Raw genomic sequence first — 21,069 nt, 5'->3', positions numbered from 1 at the left:
TGCAGGGTCACATTTGGAACAATGAACACGAAATCTTGTCTATAGCTACTATATTTTGGCACATGCTTTCATGATACTTCATTTCGTGATCACATTAAACTGTTTGAGGTAAATTTTTCAGAAACACACTACTGTACATTGTGTAGGTACTCGATCTAAGTCATTCACAAATTATCAGAAAAAGTGAAATAAAACTTGTCTTGTGGCGTATCAAATACGTTTTTGGAGACACGATTAAAACTATGTTTCATATTCTTTTCATTAATCATTTCTTATTTGTTTTTAAATATTTCACCCCATAAATCTAATTATTACAAGAATGTAGTTAACCAACAGAAAGTCGCACAACTTGAGTTAACATAAGATCTCAAAAATAGGTGAAAGATATCAGTCTATTCAATTTTGACTTTGTCATATTTTCTGAACGAGCAATTCTTCTTCTTCATATATCCAAAGTTTCAGATCATAAACTGAGTACACATGAAATTATGTTTTGGGGAATTTTATTCAGAACACCTTTTTTCCGTGGAAAAGTGTGATTGGATAAAAAAAGAAACTCTGATTTCCTCAACCACTTGACATGCGCTAATAAAATCATCGATATCTCCACAACCGAGTACTTTTATGAGTTGTGCTATAATGAAATCAACGTACACGAGTAGGGGAATAATGTCATGTCATTTTCAGAAAATTGTCCTCCCCTGACTTTCGAATCCTTTTGTTGTAGCGGGTCACTTAAGTTCACATCAATTCTTATTATTTTGCTTATCTTCTCTAAATATGAATAAATACACGTAAATGTGTTGGTGTACAGCCTATAAACCTTAAAATAAAACTACTTGTTCCTTTCATAAATGTACTGAGGTCAAACTTTCCCATGCAATTGTATACATTTAAAGGGGCTGTACAATACTGATTGAGGTGGGGATTCATGTTTTTAACATTCCTATGTGAGATAATGAGAAACCTCTCATGAAATATGAAAGAGCATGTAATTCTAAGAAGGATTCAGTGTTTATTTGAGGAAAATTGGTTTTCCAATGGCTGAGATATCAAAAAAGTGATAACAATAAAATACGACAGGCTGCGCCGTTTCTTAGGATCTCTTTGTTTCACATTGTTTTTGGATATCTAAGCCATTTCAAAACCGATCTTCATTAAAAAGTTTTGATACCCTTTAGATTTGCATGCGCGTCGACATCTCATAGAGTGGTTTCTGAATATCTCGCAAAATGTTAAAAGCTAAATCTTTACCTCGACCAGAACTGTACACAAATTATTTGTTTGATGTTGCTGTTAATATTTTCAATGCTTTATTTCCAGAGAAAGATATAATACTATATTACGTAAAAAAAAGCGTAGATCAAGAATATCTGAAATCATGCTTCATCTGATGTGAATCCCTCTACAAGAAACAAGTAAAAATCTGTACATCAATTGACATTATATTCTCAGGTGTGAATCCTACAAGAGTGGAATATGCATTAAATATGTCATAGACATTCTCCGAATTTGAATACTTTTGGGGAATATCAACTTTTGCATCAAAGGATTAAAAGGGTTTTGCATTGTATTTAAGAATGGCTGTATTGCCACTTCTGTATATTAGATATTGCTGAAGACGTGATGTTTATTCGTGCACACTAGGAGCACACAAAAATGAAAAGGAAATTTCGATATTATAATTCAGTGAAAGCTTCATTTCTCTATTCATATAACGCTCGTAATGAACTAGCATTCCGTGTTTTTTTTCCTCTAGTGTTGATAAATTATGTTGATAAATTTTGTAACCTAAACATGGATGAGAAGTGTTTTCCATTTTAATGATCATTTTTTATTTTTTTGGGGGGGGGGGTGGGGAGATTTACAAGAAAATTAATCACTATGTCATTCAGTCTTCCCCTGTATTCCTTAAACACTTTCATTTGTGGCCAAATCATGAAAACTCTAATTCCAGAACACGGGCAAAATAGTATTGCGAACTCCTTGTACGCGAACTCTTTGTACGCCTTGTTATTGGGAGAGATTACTGAAAGTTTACTATCATGTTGCATTATAATTGTGTATTAGTACGATACTCCTTAACCACATTTCTTTACAGAAAGCGACAATGAGAACGACTACTCCACCCAATGGAAGTTTCATATCCCATTGTAGATATAGTTGTATAAACTTCAAGCTGTATATACGCGATACACACTTCCTGCTTTAATGATCTAATGGTTTGCTATTTGTCCTAATACGCTTAATTAAAAAAAATAACGCAATAACTACATTGTATGACCGTCAGGGCATTGTCACTCACTTTTAACTGTATTCCTATCTTATGTATTATTTTGGTGAAAAGAATTTATGAAATATCCCTTCAACTTTAACTTGGTCATTAAGCTTCATACATGTAGGTACATAAATCAATGTCTCAAAAACAGTCGCGAATTTAACACAGGAGTATCTTACTAGTAATTTTGAGCTGAAAGCGTATCCATATAATAAAAAAAAACAACTTTGCGAATCATGTCTTTACCTCTGCGATATACATGTTTTAAGAAGAATAGTTTGAAATATTACGGGACAAAAATTATGGAATGATTTACGAAATGATCTTAAACTGAAACCAACATATGACAGTTTTTAACTGAATATAAATCGTCATTTTGTAGTCAATATATAATAACAAAAGTATATATTTCATACTCGTTGTTTGAATTTATGATCTTCGTTTTCTTTCTCCATTATTTGGAGTCATAACATTGTATATTGTTACTTACCATGTAAACCATGATGTCTACGTGTTTGTATTAGAGTATCTAATTGATTAGCTTCCTTTTTAAATTGTATTGAATATTTCTATATATTTTTATCCACACTGGGACATGTTGAAAAATAGCCATTTGCGAAATATTGTTGCTGCACTTAGATACATTAATGAAATTAAAGTCATGACTAACTTCTACTTAAGGAAAGCTCATCAGCATCTTGTGATCATGCTAAAAAGATTTATAGATGTTCACTTGGTGCTTGAAATATGTACTCTAAAGGGACTGTACAGTACTGGTTGAGGTGGGGATTCATGTTTTGAACATTCTTAAGTGAGATAATGAGAAACATCTTATGAAATATGAAAGAGCATGTAATTTTAGGAAGGATTCAACGTTTATTTGATGAAAACTGGTTTTCAAATGGCTGAGATATCCAAAAAAGTGATAATAACAAAAGGCGACAGGCCACAACTTTGTTAAGATCTCTTTGTTTCACCTTGTTTTTGGATATCTCAGCCATTTCACTACCGATTTTCATCAAATAAACTTTTGATACCCCTTAGAATTGCATGCTCTTTGACATCTCATAGAATGGTTTCTGAATATATTCTCGCAAAACGTTAAAAGCTTAATCCTCACCTCGACCAGAACTGTACACAACCTTTAATATACAGGTGTGGCAAATTGTTACTTGACCACACGGCGAGTTGGCTCAGTGGGTAGCGCGTCTGCCTTCGACCCAGGCCACACGGGATCGATACCCGAATCTATACCACTTTAATAACAATGTTGTGTGTAATCATTCCGTCCCCTGTAGCAAGAGGCAACTCACACTGTCCCTCTGTGTGAGAGAGTCACAACGCATGCACATATTAAAAACATCCTGCTTCATTCATCGCAAAGAGCAGTGGGTTTAAACCGGTGAAGTGGTCCCGCTTCACATCCAACAAGACCTCGTGGAAGACCAGCATTGTTTAGCTGAATATGGGCTTGTCTTCACAGATGGCAAATGAACAAATTTGTTCCAACATGATCTTGATGAAACAGTAAGAATTAATGTCCTTAAAGGACAGGTGCACATACATAGACATGTGGATTAAGAGAATGCAGCAATATTTATAAAGCCCATTAGTGAAAGTATTAGGAAAAGTTATGCATTTTTGAAGTTTCAGTTCCCTGATCGCTGCAATGGAAGTTAAGACTACTACAGCTTGTGATGTCATAGGTGTAGAACAGTATTAAGGAAATATGAAGAAAATTTAACATAGCTTTGCTTTTCTCTCAAAACAAAGGAGCACATGACTTCCTTCTTTCAGAAGGCAGGGGAGTAATATTATATGTACTACCCTAGACATATGTCAGTTACAAGATAAGGGAAATGTGTACTTAAAAGAAAATGAAATTGTATAGAATTCTCTTTATATTTCCCTTATATACGCATGTGACATCATCAGCTGTGTTAGACTTTCCATCAAGCAATGACTGCACAGAGACGTCAAGAATTTATTACTGTTGAACGAATTGTCAGATTTCCCTCAAACTTTCACTGATGCGTCATACTTATATTGCTTCATTATTTCATAAATAAAGAAGCAGCTCATCAGCTAGTAGGAAAGAAATATCATTGCTAGTACGTTTTCCCAGCTTGATTCCTCGTTAAATCTCCCTTGTGATCACCCGATTGACTGGCGTAAAAGGGGTATTAATCGGAAAGTCATTACCGTTTCGAAAGCTTTCTTCGGCCAACCATTACACGTAGTGGGTTTCAATTTCGCTGTTACTCCAAAAAAAAAAAAACAAAAAAAAACAAGAAACAAAACAAAACTTTGAGCTTACGAATTGTGGCTTCAAACGGCGACGAGATGTTTTTTATTCGAACCAAACAAGCTTTCTTCGGCACTGTGTTGATCGAATTCTTTAAAAAGACAAAAAAACCCACTCTATCAGAGTCATACACATTGTCACAATTCAGGAAAGAAACAGCTTGAAGAACTTATAGGAACCAACACTGCTGAAGACAGGGAAATGATACAATATTAATTTTAAGTGGGGCATGGGAAGAATTCTAGCCATATCTAATTATTTTGTTGTGAGGCAATACGGCTCGATTCTATAGACCTAGTGCATGTTCGGCAGTTTGACAGTCAGTAAACACGTGTACATGTACAGTTGTAGTAAAACAGATGGAACAAAGGCGTTGGAAGATAATTGCTTTCAAATTCCTGAAGTTAAATCTCCACGTGCATGGCAGCGGCGGATGGCATATTCCAGTCAAGATTCAATAGAGAATAAGTCATATTCATGGGGCCCGATATGGATTTTCTTGATGTGAAATTTTTTACAAACCATTTCTCTTTAATATAACAATATCGACATGGCTTTAATGTTAATCTCGATATATTATGAAGTGTATATCTGACAAACATGATGTCATGCTCGACACGGCCGAAACCTTATGCCCTGACCCTCAAATTGTAATTTTGATAAATAAATGAGTAAGTTAGACGTTCGTTTTCGCGTAGGTAGGTACTGATGTTTGATTTGTAAATGTTAGTGTGTTCACGCATTAGTTTACCTACACCAACAACTCACCACTACACCAGAGCACGCACGTATATGACTATGCTATTGATAATGGCCTGCAACTGCTCTATCAGAAGGCCTACCATTAGTACTGTCCTAGCGTTGCCAGATACCCGTTCATAAACTTGAGTTGAGAGGGATATTGTGGGTAAAAACTAATTACCAAAGGACGTTAGCATTTGACGGGATTCGAACTCGGGACCTCCGAGTTTGAGTGAGGAGTCATATCCATTATGCCACATCGCCCCATCTTACTTTAACAATTTGGATTACAGGAGAAGATGTATTGGTTCCAGATCCCATGACAGCATTGTCTGGATAAATATTTGCTATATACATACGGTGTTTTGATATCAACAAGCGCACAGGATAGTAGAGGAATCTCCGGTCCGACTTCCGGGCTATTGTCGACTTGGGTTAAACATGTATACCAAGTGTTTTAAATCTGCAGCAGAATGCATCTGTCTCTCGGTCTGTCTATCTCTGCCTCTCTTTATATATATATATATATATATATATATATATATATATATACAACATGCCTTAAGATGGAGAGGGAGAGAGAGAATGAACGAAAAAGGGAGAGATGGAGATCGCGCACCAAAATTAAAAACAAGAAAGTCTGTGTTGGTAATTTCTTCCCTTCGAACCATAGAAATCACTAGCTCCTCCACACGTTAAAAAAATATTTATGCTACGTTTATGAATGAAAGAAACATCGCGTGTAAAGCTCGAATAAAAAAAAACAAAAAATACATGACTTTATTTCCTACGTAAGTAAAATCGACATTTGATACATCTTTACGACGTGAGATTTGACGGCTCCTTTACAAAACATTTGATTATGAGAATTCTTGCTTAGGTCCACGAGTCGCCATCGCTAACGTATGAAAGTGTATACAGCAATTGGTGAAGTTACAGTGGTGGATTAATAGTAAAAGAGTATCAAGAGTCATCCACAATATTCCACTGCTTTCTGAAGAAAACATTCAGTCCCCTGTAACTGATATACATTATATTTCGGATAAATACAACTTTCTATGGATGGAAGGAGGTGAGTCTATTTATATAATCATCTATTCAAGTATTTATTTTCCAATGTCTATTTTTTAATACAAGAAAGCTCTGCGTCAACATAAGTACGTTACAAAGTGCGCATGATATTAAATAAACACACAAAAACACAAAGAAAGATAAGAAAAAACACCGGAATATGAATGCCATACGTCAATTGAATGAACAATCAATTAGTGGGAGTATAAATCGGGAATTCCCGACGATTTTGGGAGGGGTTAAATTCGCGATCGTGGAGTCCTGTAATGAACGGAAAAGTGTAAACGCGTATGTCACATTCGCGTTGGGATTAGAATCAATATGTTCGCACCCTTTGAGGAATACTTTTCTTCAAGATGGCTGCCGAATGTTTCTTTGTAGATGATGAAGAGATGAAAACATATGTGGAATTTAATCCACATTCAATGGCGCTGAATCCGAATATTTTCATAAACTTGAAGGCTTTTAGATTTTCAAAATGTCCTCCAAGAATTGCAATCTTAAGTAATACCTTCCACATTTTAAGAAAGAAAGGTGACGGTTTTTACGTCATTTGCTGAGAAAGAATTTTGTCGATGCAACTATAGTGCCTCTGTGAGGTATTAAGATAGTAAACATAATTTCCTATAAGTTACGTTATAGTCACTCGTATGCACGTCGACAGCCAAACATGCCAAATATACAAATTAGCGACCTTACAGCTGAAGCTCAATAAATTTTTAGGTCAATCTAAAGATTTGTACAGGGTCTCTGGGCATTTATATATCATTCTGCATGATACATTGCACCCTCTCTAGAGAAGTTATGTCAGCTTATTTTATTTGTGTGTGTGTGTGTGTGTGTGTGTGTGTGTGTGTGTTATTTTAAGAAAATGATGCAATGTTACGGTAAGTTGAAGACAAGATCTAAGCACTGAAATGAAAGCTCGAAAGCACAATTCCGTGCCGTCCATGTGAACATCCGTCAGCTAAATGAAAGTTCTCATGTACACAATATCACATAGACTTCCTCTACACAATACCACAAAGACTTCCTTTTCGTACACAATAGCACATAATGACAGGAAATGAGTGCTTATGAAAGTGAACACTCCTCACAGTATGCGTTAGAGCGTGTGCATGTTTGGTTTTGTTTTGTTTTATTTCTGCCCTTTGTTAAATCACACATCAAAATGAATACATACATTTAAAAGATAACATTACACGACGCATATGCCCTGCATACTCTGTCTTACAAAATAATCGAAAGCAAATAGACGCATTATGAACAGGACAGTATTCGATGTATAAGACGTGCAGAATAAAATCACTTGAAAAAAGTTCAAAAGGTAGTGGTGAAAATAACAGTTGTAAATTATCTAAATGATGATTGTTTATTCATTCAAGATATGTCATGTTACAAGAAGCGATACTTATATAAAGAAAATAAAAAGGGGTATTTGACTGAATTGATTTTAGAATTGTGCATTTCTGGACATTGTAATAACAGAAAAACAGGAGACTGCAATCGTAAGCAGCAGCTTGGCATGGATCGAGGCCTCGGGGTAAAAATTCGAAACTTAAATTCGACTTACATAACCGTATAACGGACGTGTTTACGAAATAGAATCAATAATTGACACCAATTTATCGTAGTAACGTGTAAGGTATCTGTGTGTATCTGACTGTGTATTCACAATGCACTATCCAGTGACGAATATCTCAACAATCCGCTTAAAAATAAACGGCTCTTCCTCTTCCACACACCACAAGGTGAAAGGAAGTGAGTACAGAAACAGCGGAAGAGATTGGAGTGGATTGAAAACGCACACTTCAGGCTCCTGCACAAATAAAAAAAGAAAGGAAAAGAAAAGCAAAAAAAATCGCGACAACACCAACGACTTAGTCAAGGTTCCGGCCGGGGAAGTTTCTCTTCGAAGCGGAGGCATAAATGATTCGATACCAAGAGCTTGGAGCTGTGTAATACGGAATTGTTGCGATCGGTACATCTTTATGTTCGAGGATACGATATGTGCACATGTTGGTGCAGCACAACGACATTACTCCTATATCTCTGCTGTTCCTGTTCAATCAAATGCCTCACAGACAATGTTAGGTACGTATATTCTATGCCGTTTTTTAATTTTTTATTGAGCATTTGAGAGTATACTAGGGCATGTCTGCATGTTTCAATATCTTTTTTTCTTTTCATTTCACCCTTAACAAAACAAAAAACATTAGTCATAAAAAAAAAAGCATTGGTCATTTCTGCGATCATCAATTTTCCAGAAACTTAGAAATTTCATTAGTTCACATCTTGTACCAATGAAAAATCTACAGATCTGTACAGTTTCTTTTAGATATTTCTTTGTTAATAACTGTTAGTTTGTCACCATTGATTCCAGTAAAGAATATACGAAAGGGAATATGAAACAGAAAGTCAAAAAGGGGCAAATAAGGGATTCCTAATTTCGCGACTGAAGTTTCACAATACTATAAAGTACTAGTGATGCATTAATGTGTTTTTACTTGTTCTAACGCTCTGACTGCCGGTAGTTAGAATTAGGATGGAAGTTGTTTTTTGTTATATTTAATTCACTCATTTTTCCACAAGAAACAGTAGAGTCCTATATAAGTGTCGATACAAAATGAAATTTAATGATACATTAACGCCAAGTTAATAATGAAGTTATGATATGTCATAGCTCTTTTTTTTTAATGGAATGATTTTGTTAAAAAAATATAAAACACACATCTGGCATTTTTGAAAATATGGAATCTAAAATAATGGTTATAGCAATAAATCACGATAATAGTGCTCATGTCACTAGGCCTGATTTCCAATATAGTGAGGAAACCAGGAATGTTCAATATCTGATTTCTGCTGGGAAACAATATGTTTTCGTTAATGGCTTTACCCTCTTTTCACATTCTTGTTACTTTGTTGGTTTTACCCACAGGCTGGCTTCCCGACACAACGACTTATGGGATTTCGAACGAACCTCTTAAAAATATGCAAAAATGATCTCTTGGCTTATCCTGTTTTTGAGCGCGTTTGCTTCGACTGCAGCAGCAGTGTCAACTGAGATTTCCATACCAGTAGAGCTGCGGCAAGAACTTCAGTTTACTTACAACAAATCGTGTCGGATTGCTCATTACACGCTCTACCATAACAATTCCAAAATACACGAAGGGAAGGTAAAGGAGGGGGAACATATCATCCGTCTTCAAGATAATCAATGGGTTCATAGTTTGAAGGATTCAGTTTCGACAAAGCTGACACTCGCCTTGGCGCCGGTATCCCTAGCCCATCGTGGGAAGTACAACTGTTTCTTCACTTGCATATCTTCGCCTGGGAACCAAAATGTGTCCCAATTCTACGACTTAAATGTGCAGTTTCCTCCTGGATCAGCTCAGTGTAGCTGGGTAGAATCTCTAAGCAATAGTTCACCTTATGCTTTTTTGGAGTGCAATGCGACAGTGGGAAACCCAGCGGGACATGTAGCATGTAATTCGCAAAATACAGCATACTTTCCACTCGATGAAAGTCGGAGTAGGGATACAATAACTTCTTTATTTTGTGTCCCGAAGAATTTGACGGTTGGTTGCTGTTCAGCTAACGACATTAAGAATAGGCCGAGGCGTCACTGCCAGGAATCAGTGGCAAAATTCGTTGAAACCTCAAATCAATCCAGCTCGACACACGAACACAGTGTAACAGGTGGAAGGCACTTACAGGAAGGTCAGGGAAAGGAGCAGGCTCCTCCAGTGTCTCACAATATCGAGCCTCAAGCACGCAGCTCAGCTGGAACGCACAGAGACGACAGCCCTCTGAGTGCAATCACTGGAGTCGCCGTTCTACTTGCGTTCTTTCCATCATACTATTGGTAATTTTGAAAAGTGCATAACACTTCAAAATCTGACTGCTCTTTCACTTTATGCACTTGTTTTTAATATCCGAAATACTCTCAAGAAAAGTCCATACCTGCTAACTGTCCATTAACTATTTGAAGGAAAGTGACTGTTAACCTCCCAATTATCAAGGCTCTGTCTTTGAGGAATGCACCAAATTTACTTCACCGCTTTAAAAAGCCAACTGATGCTAAATTTGAGAGATCGGAGCTATGCACCTTTCAACTCCACCCTGATGGAATGAGAATTCTGCCTGGTAAGTTGGCCTACCATTTTCACAGCCATTTGGTAACCTTCAGGCACATACACACACACACACACACACACACACATATATATATATATATATATATATGCGACCGTGCACCTCAAAACAAACATAAAGTCGCACACACTGATTTTGCGTGAGGACTGAAAATAAGTGAAATGGGTCAACCTAGCCGAACTTGACTTTTTCATATTTTCTGAAAGAGCGGGTCTTCTTTTACATTATGTTAAATTTGGTATCATAAAACAGGCAGAAAAGTGTGTTTTTTTAGTAGTTTATCTCGAACATTTTTGATAAAATAGTGTGATTAGGTGTGTCTTTAGAATCCCTTTTCATTTCTGAAAAACCTTGTCCACACTCTTCACTTTCAACTCTAATAACTTTTGAAAGGATAGTGCTACTGCTTTGAAAGTTGGCATTAATTATGGACATAATGTGTTAATGAGGCATGTTTAATTTCAGTCTAATTTGATAATCCCTTCATTGTTGTTATCTGGTGGTTTACTTCCTGTTTTTTGTCCCATTCATCGCACAGCCAGCACAGTTTGGTAAAGATTAAACGCTTCAGAGCCTCTTTTCTCAGTTCACACTTTTCCTGAGTTTGTGCTTTCTTTCCAATATTTAGATAGGTTAGGAGAGACCATTTGATTTGAGTTATACATCATTTTAAAGCTTAAAGTCTGCTCTTTCAGCATATGGTCTTAACTAAAGATTCGTGTCTGGCGACTTTTTGTTTGTTTTGAGGTGCAGGGTCATATATATATATATATATATATATATATGCATGTATATATGCATGTTGAATATATATATATATATGCATGTATATATGCATGTTGCATGAAGCATTTAAAACAGACAGGCATGAATCGCCCGATCCTTCATTTTGTCAATAAGCCTGCAGAAATATGCATATTAAATAGAAAGCTTCTTCCTGATTAGTTAATGGATTTCGCCTTTTGTCTCATTCACCAAAGGCTATTTTTTTTCTTTCTGTTATCACTGATTTGTTTGGCATCACAATTGTAATAGTAACATTTTCCCTTTCATAGGACATGTATTGGATTATCTTAGACACTTTGGTAGTTTTTTTTTTATTCCCTCAAAAAAGAAATATGTAAACAGAAAATGTGCCAGGGAAAGTCACGTTCAATCAGCGGCTGCGTGACTACTGACCCACCACTCCCCCCGCTTCACTTATCGATACTGCAGAACTTAGCAAAGACACTTCTTTGGTGAAAATCAAAACAGTATCACAAAAATCTAACCTCAAAAAGAGAAATTGGTGCATAGAACGAAATCTTCGAACTTAAAATATACTCACTCGAATCCACAAATCAGTCGACGCGATTCATTGATGTCCTTACTAGGTCTACTGAAAAGTAAACAAGCACCATGCCTATATCAAGAGTATCTCAAGAATCCTAATCAATGCATTTTTAGTTATTGATATCCAAGCGTATCTCTACTGCAATCTCATTAACCTTAACAGTTCCTTGTGATTCTTTGTTTATTTGTCTTACACTAGCACACAGAAAACAAAGTCAACAACATAGTTTACGAATCCTCCATGCGTCCCTGGACACTTGCATCTGGGTACACTCGGACTACGCTGTAGAGCACCCAGTGTTGGGATCTCATGACAATTTCGTTGATCTGGATCCTGGCAATCAGGATTACTTGTCGTACGGTGATTGTGCATCCTCATTGTGGAATGAATTATAAGACAATTGGAGAAGGAGTTCCTGTGATCAGGATGCTTCCGAACCTGGTCCATCCTGCTGGCTTGTCTCACTAGAAGATCTGTAATGTGGTCAAAATATGATGACATCCATTGCAGGTGCTACTTTCCTGCTCTTGGTCGTTGTAAATCATGTGACCTGCAGTAGGATTACTCGAAAAGCGTATGTAGGAAATGACATTGAGCTTCCGTGCAAAGCCAGGAACACACCTAACGTATTCTTTTCCATCTATCGCTCGCTGAGTGAGCCTATCTATTACAATGGATCGATTGTCTTTCCTTGCAACGAAACATGCCCATATGAGAAATATGAAACTGTTGCCGGCGGTTACGTGATTTTAATGTTTACGATCAAGAACGTGGCTGCAACAGATTCCGGAACGTACAACTGTGACGTATATGAAGGAAATACAAATACTAATCAGACGACGACGTTCCAGGTAATTGTTGTTAAACGTCCCGGCTATCCCTCGTGCCTATTTTCTTCCCATTATGTAAATGAGCTTCCTATGCCTCACTGGAGAGAGGTCAACTGTACATGCACAAGAGGTACAACGGCACGGGCCTTTATATTTTGCTTCCAGGACGCCATTTGTTTACCATTTTTAGGAGCAAATAATAACAACGGATCTCATCTCTCTCAGAGGATGTTGGCAAGACCTGATCTCCCCGTGTCATGCTGTTCATCGAATGACCACTACGTGACTTATGAGACCTGCAACGACTCATTTTACGAAGCAAGTGACAAAGCAACACATAACGAATGTTTATTTCCTGCCTATTCGACTGCTCAATCTACTATGCTAGTTCCTCGTATTACACAAACGGATCAGAACATTGCTACACGGCTTGAAGATGAGCCTTGCAATTGTACGAATTGGAAGATCGGTTTGTCCATACCCTTAGTTGTTTTCGTACTTTTTAGTGTGGTGATAGGATTTGTGTTTTGCTGGTACAAATCGGATTTACGTAAGTCCGTCGAACATAGAAATCGGTCCAGTTCTGTAGACAATAGAACCATGAATAGTCAAGTCTAGTGTGATTTGTAGAGGAAAAAAGCTCTTCTTAATTGAAGTTGGAAATGAGACTGCTTCTATATTATATAAGTATGTTGTATGCAAATATAAAAAAAGAACATTCAGGTCCTAAACAAACGCCACTGACATTAAAAATTAATGTAATTTGCACAAACAAAATGGCTGTTGTATCACCAGAAATTGGCAAACTTGTCGTAAATATTTTCGAGCAGATCAGAAAAAAAAAGTTATATTAATAACTGATTCAAAGGCTCTGCACAGGAACTGAATACGGAATAATGGATGAAAGTTGATAGTTCATATTTTTCACCAAGTACATTTAGTGCAATAACTGATTAGTGTACGCAAAGTACACCAAATATATATGCATCAGCATTTCTAGCACTTTTTCGTCCTATTCATTATTGTTTTCAAGAGTTGAAGGCAATATAGTTTTCCCTTTCTCTAAGAAAAGAAGATTATTTTTATACGCATGCATATCAGATGGAAACACTGTGAGCATTGATAGTTTATATCTGTCATCAGTATGTAGAGCCTAACTTGGCGCTCAAAAAGCCACACCAGCGTTGAGATTATGCGAATATCAAAGTAGAATTACTACTGGAAATTTAATTTCCAGCATATCTTCCCTCATCCCCCCCCCCCCCCGGCAAACTAAAAAGATGCCATATTCATTTTCTCTTACCTTAAAAAAATAAATGAAAAAAAAATGAAAAAGGGGACCTTTAGGTAAAAAGTGATATAATATACTCGTACGTGCTGTTATTCCAAAAAAAAAAAAAGACACTACTTTTATGGACTTCATTCGTGTGCGACGGAGTCATTTAAGCAGCAATAAAATATGTGATTTTATTTTGAAATCCTTTGAAAACAATTAAAGTATAGTGTGTGTGTGTGTGTATGCGTGTGTGCGTGTGTGTGAGTATGTGTGTGAAAGGGGGGGGGGGGGATGGAGGTGGAGACATACCTACCACCCCTTAAAGTTCTTTGGTTGCTACTCAATCACATACCCAGTCTCACCCCACTCCATCTACCCCCTCTTGATCCACATTTTCTGTATTTCAACGTCACTGCATAAATTCAACATAAGAATATTATTACAATTTCAGGGGAAGCAAAGTTTTTATACTCATGGCGAATGGATAATTTGATTCAAACGCACAAATGCACACTTGACCACACATACACACTCACACACACAAGCACAAACACAAACATACACTTGCTGACAAACTGGACAGGAGACAATACTACTTGCATCGTAACGAATAAATTTGAGAACGATGAAATTAATCAAAGAGCTTCCTCCGCCTCTTCACATTGATTTAGGGGAACTAAGTTTATACACAATATTGATAATTTTGATAACTCGCTCAAATGTTAAAAAAAGCCCACACATCACGCATCAATATACACATATCAAAGAGCAAGCGAAGCGAAAAAAAAAATCAAATGTATTAACCAGCATATCTCAACTATTTTTCCTGGACCTAGATTAATAAAGGTTATTTTTTAAGGCATATACGTATTGCAGTTTCGAATTTCAAGGTTCGATGCATTCAATTTCAACAAGATATCTGAAAACATAAGGCACAGGGGATTTATAAATTCACAATTTGTTTTCTAAGCTGCGGTTAAAGGAAACGATAGGGTGATAACCCTATCTGTACAATTACGGAGCAGTATGTAAGTCATTGCTCTATTCTAGCTGGACATCACGTCAACTGTGTGTATAAAGTTGCAGTTTGATAGTATGATTACATCAGCATAGTGTTTATTTCAATAGCATATTGAATGGGTTTTTTTAAGGGGGGGGGGGGAGTATCTATGTGAAAATCCATTTAGAGTAATTGCATTGGCTGATAAGTTCTGCCAAAACATTAAAAAAAAATCATGAACATTTTCTCCGTGCATATGGGATATCTAGGATTTTTCAACATCCTCGTTTTTAAAGTGTATATACAATAACAATAAATAAAAGAAGATATACATGCATACATACATGTACATACTGTACATAAATGAATAGTTGCTTTGGTGTTGATATAAAGTGAGAGTAGTAGTATTCCTTTGCGTCTGTTCTGAAGATCAATCTTATCATTTTCAAAAAGTGATCTGGTCATGTGACAGTGAAATGATTCAGATTATATCCTGTTATGATTTAGATATTACTTGTGCCTTGCAGTCGTGGTATCTGTGGATTGCGCAGTGAAAATATGATGGCTCTCTATTATGTCATATCATAATATCAATGGTACACGAGAGCCTGATATACCAGGGAGTTTGACTTTGCAAGAAAATATTCAAGAGGGTTTAATGTTGAGATGTGAATTTTTCTTCAATTTGCCTCCCTCTTTAACACAAATAAAATTTGTTTGAGGTATGTCTCTTACATTACAGAAGAGCAGTTGCGATCTTACAAATTTCATATGTTCGAGGGACACAATAAAAAAAATCACACTTCAGATTGATATTGTAGACAGTGGAAATCACCGCTTCAATATTCTAATTGCTCTTTGCGGCAGTGATATTCCATTGGTTTCAAGATTGTTTCGTACCCAATATACTATTATCATGCGAAAATTGAGATATATTGTTACTAATGTAGACTAGGAAAAGATAGTTTATATTTGTGTATTGTCTGTGCTTTTTTCAAACACAGCTTTCAAAATGAATTTGATTCCCACAATAACTTAATCTAACATTCTTCCCAGGCTTCTCTTGTTTTACTGTTTTTTAAATGAGTTTCATTATTTGTTAGTTCAACAAAATCAAAGTAAACCATGGTTTCAAATAACTTTTCCGTTACTTGAAGGAACGACAACAATAAAAAAAAAATAGATTCAGTGATGGAATTGTCTCAGAAGAACAGTTATTGAGTCAAAACATCTATTTAGCCAATTCGTGCCTGATTTCAATAAATGTCGCCCATAAAGCAATGCTACTATTAATTTCAACTAGATATCATTCATTTTCCTTTTGTCGTTCACATTGTATCAAATGAATGCTTTTTATACACTAACATTTTTACAATTTTTACTTAGTTCGTGTCACATGACTATGAGCTGTTACTATGTTGTCTCTACAGTAATAGATTCAGAATATCCTGTTTCTCAATTGATCAATAATGCTGATATTTTTTGAATTCATTGCAAATAATTTTCAAATAAATGTACCAGGTTTGATTTCGTTATTTATTGCATGGGAGTTACTTCCGATCTGTTATACACTTCTATAGACTTTAAGGTTATGACATATAGGCAAACAGATAGCATGATAGCATGATAAACAATAGCATGCTTTTTCTTGTAAACTCGAAAATTTAAAACTCATTTGCTTCGTATACGTGTATACATGCTATGACATTCGTTGTTTATCAAACCCAATGTGAAAACACTAATATCATGTAACAATATAACGACACTTTCAATGGTTACAATCAACAATGTAGACATAGATGTTGTAATTATTGGTGAAAAGCGCAACCTTTATCATGTTTTTAGTTATGCATAGAAGCATCATAGTAATCATGCTCATGATTAACTTGTACGGCACATGTATGGTAGTATTGTAAGCTATGTATTAATGTATTGTAGTAATGTAATGTAAGTGAGGAGACTGCACTATACAAGGTCTCTTTTTAGCAGCCCTTCAATTTTCATTTCCACCAAGTCCTTTATGAAACAATTATGTATTACATGTTACAAGATATGTAATCTTTTGACGTTTGTATTATCTATGTATATTGATTGGAAATGAAAATAAAAACAAACATGAATGAATAAATGAATGATATTTTCATTCTGTGTCAAAAGTGGGAAGGCGTAAAAAACAAACAAGAAAGAACACAGATCTATGATACCAAGAAACAAAAGGCGGTTGTTGCAATGTAAATTGACATCGATGTATTTGAAAACAAATGAAACAATAACTGGAAAACTTAATTCTAAAATCAACACATGCGAGCTGCTTGAAAACATTAGTGACTATTTTTGTTTTTGTCTGTAAGGGGTTTAAGTCTTCACTTGTCTTCTGATGCAAACTAATGTCTCACGGACGAGACGGAAGCACTCCGATCTCTGTTTTTTGTCTTCATGTTGTGTTCATTCCCAATGGAACATGATTAGGTAAAGTGCATCTGCCAAGCAGTACTGATCGAAACAGCCCCCTCAACCGGTGGGGACTTCGAAAAAGTATTCTTCGCCAGTCTGCGAATGCAAAATGCTCGGTTTACTTCTCACGAGTATCAGTTTGGAAAAAAAAACAAACAAAAACGCTGTACACGAGTAGTTGAAAAGATCCATCCTTTGCCTTCAGTAATAATACTCCGGGTATTTGGTCCCATGACCTACTTTTTGAAACGTTGGACGTTTGTTAGGTCTGAGAGGACGAAAGAGCACCAAACTACACTACATCTTTAGTGCTTTGTTTTAGGACAAGGCAGAAAGAAATACTAAATCTCCCGTTGTAAGACTAAGTAAACCAGGTCTGCAAGACCGTTTCATTTGTAATTCGATGTCTTTATCTCTATCTGTCTTATATATATATAAATGAGTAAATGAATATACTATATATATATATATATTATATATGTTGATAAGGTAGTCCACGTGTTGGCAAGATAAAAAGATAAGTAACAAAGCTGCAACAAAGTTCATGCTGTATTCACCAACGGTTTATTTCTTCACACAAATTTTCGGGCGTCTCGCCGCCCTTTCTCAAGTGTTGATACTGAGAGAACAATAACAAAATTAAGCCATAACAATATATTGCAACCGTGTTACTAAGGATGCGCGCTTTAACGCATCCATGCTAGGCATCCTAACACCCAGCGCGCATCCTGGCAACAGTACAATGTTACGTCATAATGAAATTACAATGAGTATAAAGCATACATGAAAAAACTTGGCACGACTGATACAGAAGTAATTCCTCTGAATACGCAGCTGCGGTGGTAATGTAAAAGCAGTGCATTATTTCTTTCAAAATTCAACATACACATAAATTAACTTTAATTCTAGTGTATAGATAATCTTTACATAATCTGAAATTATCATGATGATCAATATAAACATTCGATTTTTTTAAATCAAACTGAATCGTCACACTGATGGTTATGCAAAATATGTGCAAGCAGTTTACCATTCCTTTCAAACTTCAGCATACACATACATTAACTTCCAAATTCTGGTGAGTAGATAGTCTTTAAATAATCTGAGACTATAGCATGAATATGAAATACGTGAAAAATCATATTTTTCTTCTTTTGATTAAATAGATACGTCACAATACGTCTCGGAGTGGAAAAAAGACTGGTTCCAAGAAATGGTTAAAAGGAGCGTCAGCATTATATCACTCAAGCAATATAATGATAAGATCTATTGCAGCGGGGTAAACGGGAGAACATACAACAATAAGCGGCGCACCTACTTGTAAAAAGTGTAGTTCGTGAGCCATGATAGATCTATGTTCATGCCCTGTCCCTGGAAGCTTCGTGTGCGGATGATTGTTTTTAGTTCTTTCACGTGTCTTTTCTTCAAATGCTTCCATGTCCTTGTATAAAATGCAACATTGCAGATCTGTTAGTGTGTGATTTTGGTTTGTTGAAGTGTTGTGCGACTGGATGTTGTGTTTGACTTCTAATGATTGTGCTTTTGTGATTGTTGAAACGTTGTCTAAAAATTTGTTGTTTCTCCGATGTAGACAGCCAGGGGACATTGCTTGCATGTAAGGCTGTATACTACATTCTTGCTGTTGCAGTCCCCTGACGTCGGATGGAGGGTGTGGCCGGAGCCAAGTGTGATATCTGTATCTGTGATTAGGTGAGCGCATATTTGACATCGTTTGTTTCCACATTTATGATTTCCAGTAGGATTGATTGTTCTGTTGACTCGAGATCGTGTAAGCAAATTCTTCAGGTTGCGTGGCTGTCGTTGTGCATGTAAGGGACGTGCTGTTAACTCGGGAGCTACCGATTGGACTTGTTTGAGAGTAGGCCATTCTTTCCTCACTTCCTTCATGAACTGTTGTGATGTGGGATGATATGTTGTTACAAAGACTTTGCGTGTGTGTGAGTCTTTGGGTTTCAGATTATCATGATGTAGTAAGGATGAGCGTCTTTTTGCTATCGCGCGGTCCCTACACTGCTTGCACAATGTCTAACGGGTACCCCGCTGCAAGACGAATTTTTGCCCCAGCTTCAAAGACGCATCCAGAAATTCCTTGTGATCAGAAATGATTCGTCTGTAGCGGAGCATTTGACTGTACACAATTGACCTCTTAATATGATTAGGATGGAAGCTGTTGTACTTAAGATACGTCTGTCTGTCTGTAGGTTTCGTGGTAAACAGACGTGTTCAGCTTCCCTCCTTCTTTGCGGATAGTCACATCAAGAAAGTGTACTTCTGACCTAGAGCTGTCCATAGTAAATTTGATGTCGGGATGAACCATGTTGAGCTTGGAGTGGAACTCCGACAGCTGTTCGTCAGAATGGGGCCAAATGAGAAAAATGTCGTCAATGTAGCGGACGAACATGCTAGGTTTTAGAGTTTCTTTCGAGAGGAATTCTTCCTCGAGTACGGCCATAAAAATACTGGCATACGCTGGCGCAAATTTAGTACCCATGGCAGTACCCTGAGTTTGTAGAAAGCATTCATCATCAAATGTGAAGTAATTATGTTTCAAGATGAACTGGGCAAGACGACAAATGTCTTCTATGGGCATGTCAGTAGAAGGGTCGTGTTTGGTCAAAAATCTACGCAATGCATTAACCCCATCGGAGTGAGGAATGTTCGTGTACAGACTGACGACATCCAAAGTGACTAGAGTGCAATTTGGAGGAAGCTGAATGTTGTCGAGTCTATTAAGAAAATCATTGGTATCTTTTACATAGCTCTCGACGTTATGTAAGACCCCTTGTAGATACTTGTCAATGAAACTGACATCGGTTCAGTAAGTGAACCTACACTGGAAACAATTGGCCGTCCAGGCGGAATGATCTTATGTTCTCATCGATAACTCAGTAATTTCGGAAGTTTCCAAATCTTCAGCATTTTTGTCAGTGGCATTTGCTACCATCGTCGGAAGTTTATGGATCTTAGGTAATGTGTAAAATCTACTAGTTACCGGCTTACTTGGTACAAGTTGTTTCGCTTCTCTCTTATCGATGTGTTTCAGGTTATTACAAAGAGTCTCAGCTTCCTTCGTGAACAAGCTCGTAGGGTCACTGTCAAGCTTCTTGTAGAATCTAGTGTCGGACAGTTGTCTTTCCGCCTCGTTGATGTAGTCCGCTGTATTCCTGGATGGTGACAGGCTCCCCCCTTTAGTCAGCAGGCTTAATCGTGATGTCAGCGTTGTCACGCAGGGATCGGATGGCGTCTTGCTGCTTCCGTGATATGTTCGATGAGGGTTCCCTCTTCAGTCTCCTTCAGCAGCTTGTCGAGGTGTCTCTCCACATTGCTCACAAAACGAGTCGATGAAGGGGTTTCTTCTTCCGCTGGGGACAGCAGGGCGTCGCTTTTGATAGACTAGTTTCCTCGTCGGCCTAGGTTGCGACGCTTCTTCTTCCTCTGCCCACTGCCTCTGATTCTGGGCACCTGGTTGCCGCGCGGAGTTCGGTTCGGCGGATTTTTTGCGTGAACTGGAAAGTGTCGGCACACAGTTGCACTTTATCGAGTTGCCTGTTAGGGCAGAAAGACATACCGAGACCAAGTACGCTCTCCTCCCCTTCAGACAGAGT

General features: G+C 37.0%; 1 long non-coding RNA gene across 1 annotated transcript; it reads left to right on the top strand.

Annotated features, from left to right (window-relative positions):
* Positions 1-8,366: 8,366 nt before the first annotated feature.
* Positions 8,367-12,102, top strand: LOC139723608 (uncharacterized). Its single transcript, XR_011710370.1, has 3 exons — positions 8,367-8,489; positions 9,334-10,541; positions 12,082-12,102. It is a non-coding gene; the product is annotated as an uncharacterized lncRNA (long non-coding RNA).
* The last annotated feature ends 8,967 nt before the right edge of the window (positions 12,103-21,069 follow it).

This window comes from Diadema antillarum, unplaced genomic scaffold (genome assembly GCF_040938485.1).
Source record: "Diadema antillarum isolate AM-2024a unplaced genomic scaffold, OU_Dant_1.0 scf00000196, whole genome shotgun sequence".
NCBI lineage: Eukaryota > Metazoa > Echinodermata > Echinoidea > Diadematoida > Diadematidae > Diadema > Diadema antillarum.
Note: the sequence above shows the minus strand (reverse complement) of the source record. Positions and strands in the feature narration are given on the sequence as shown.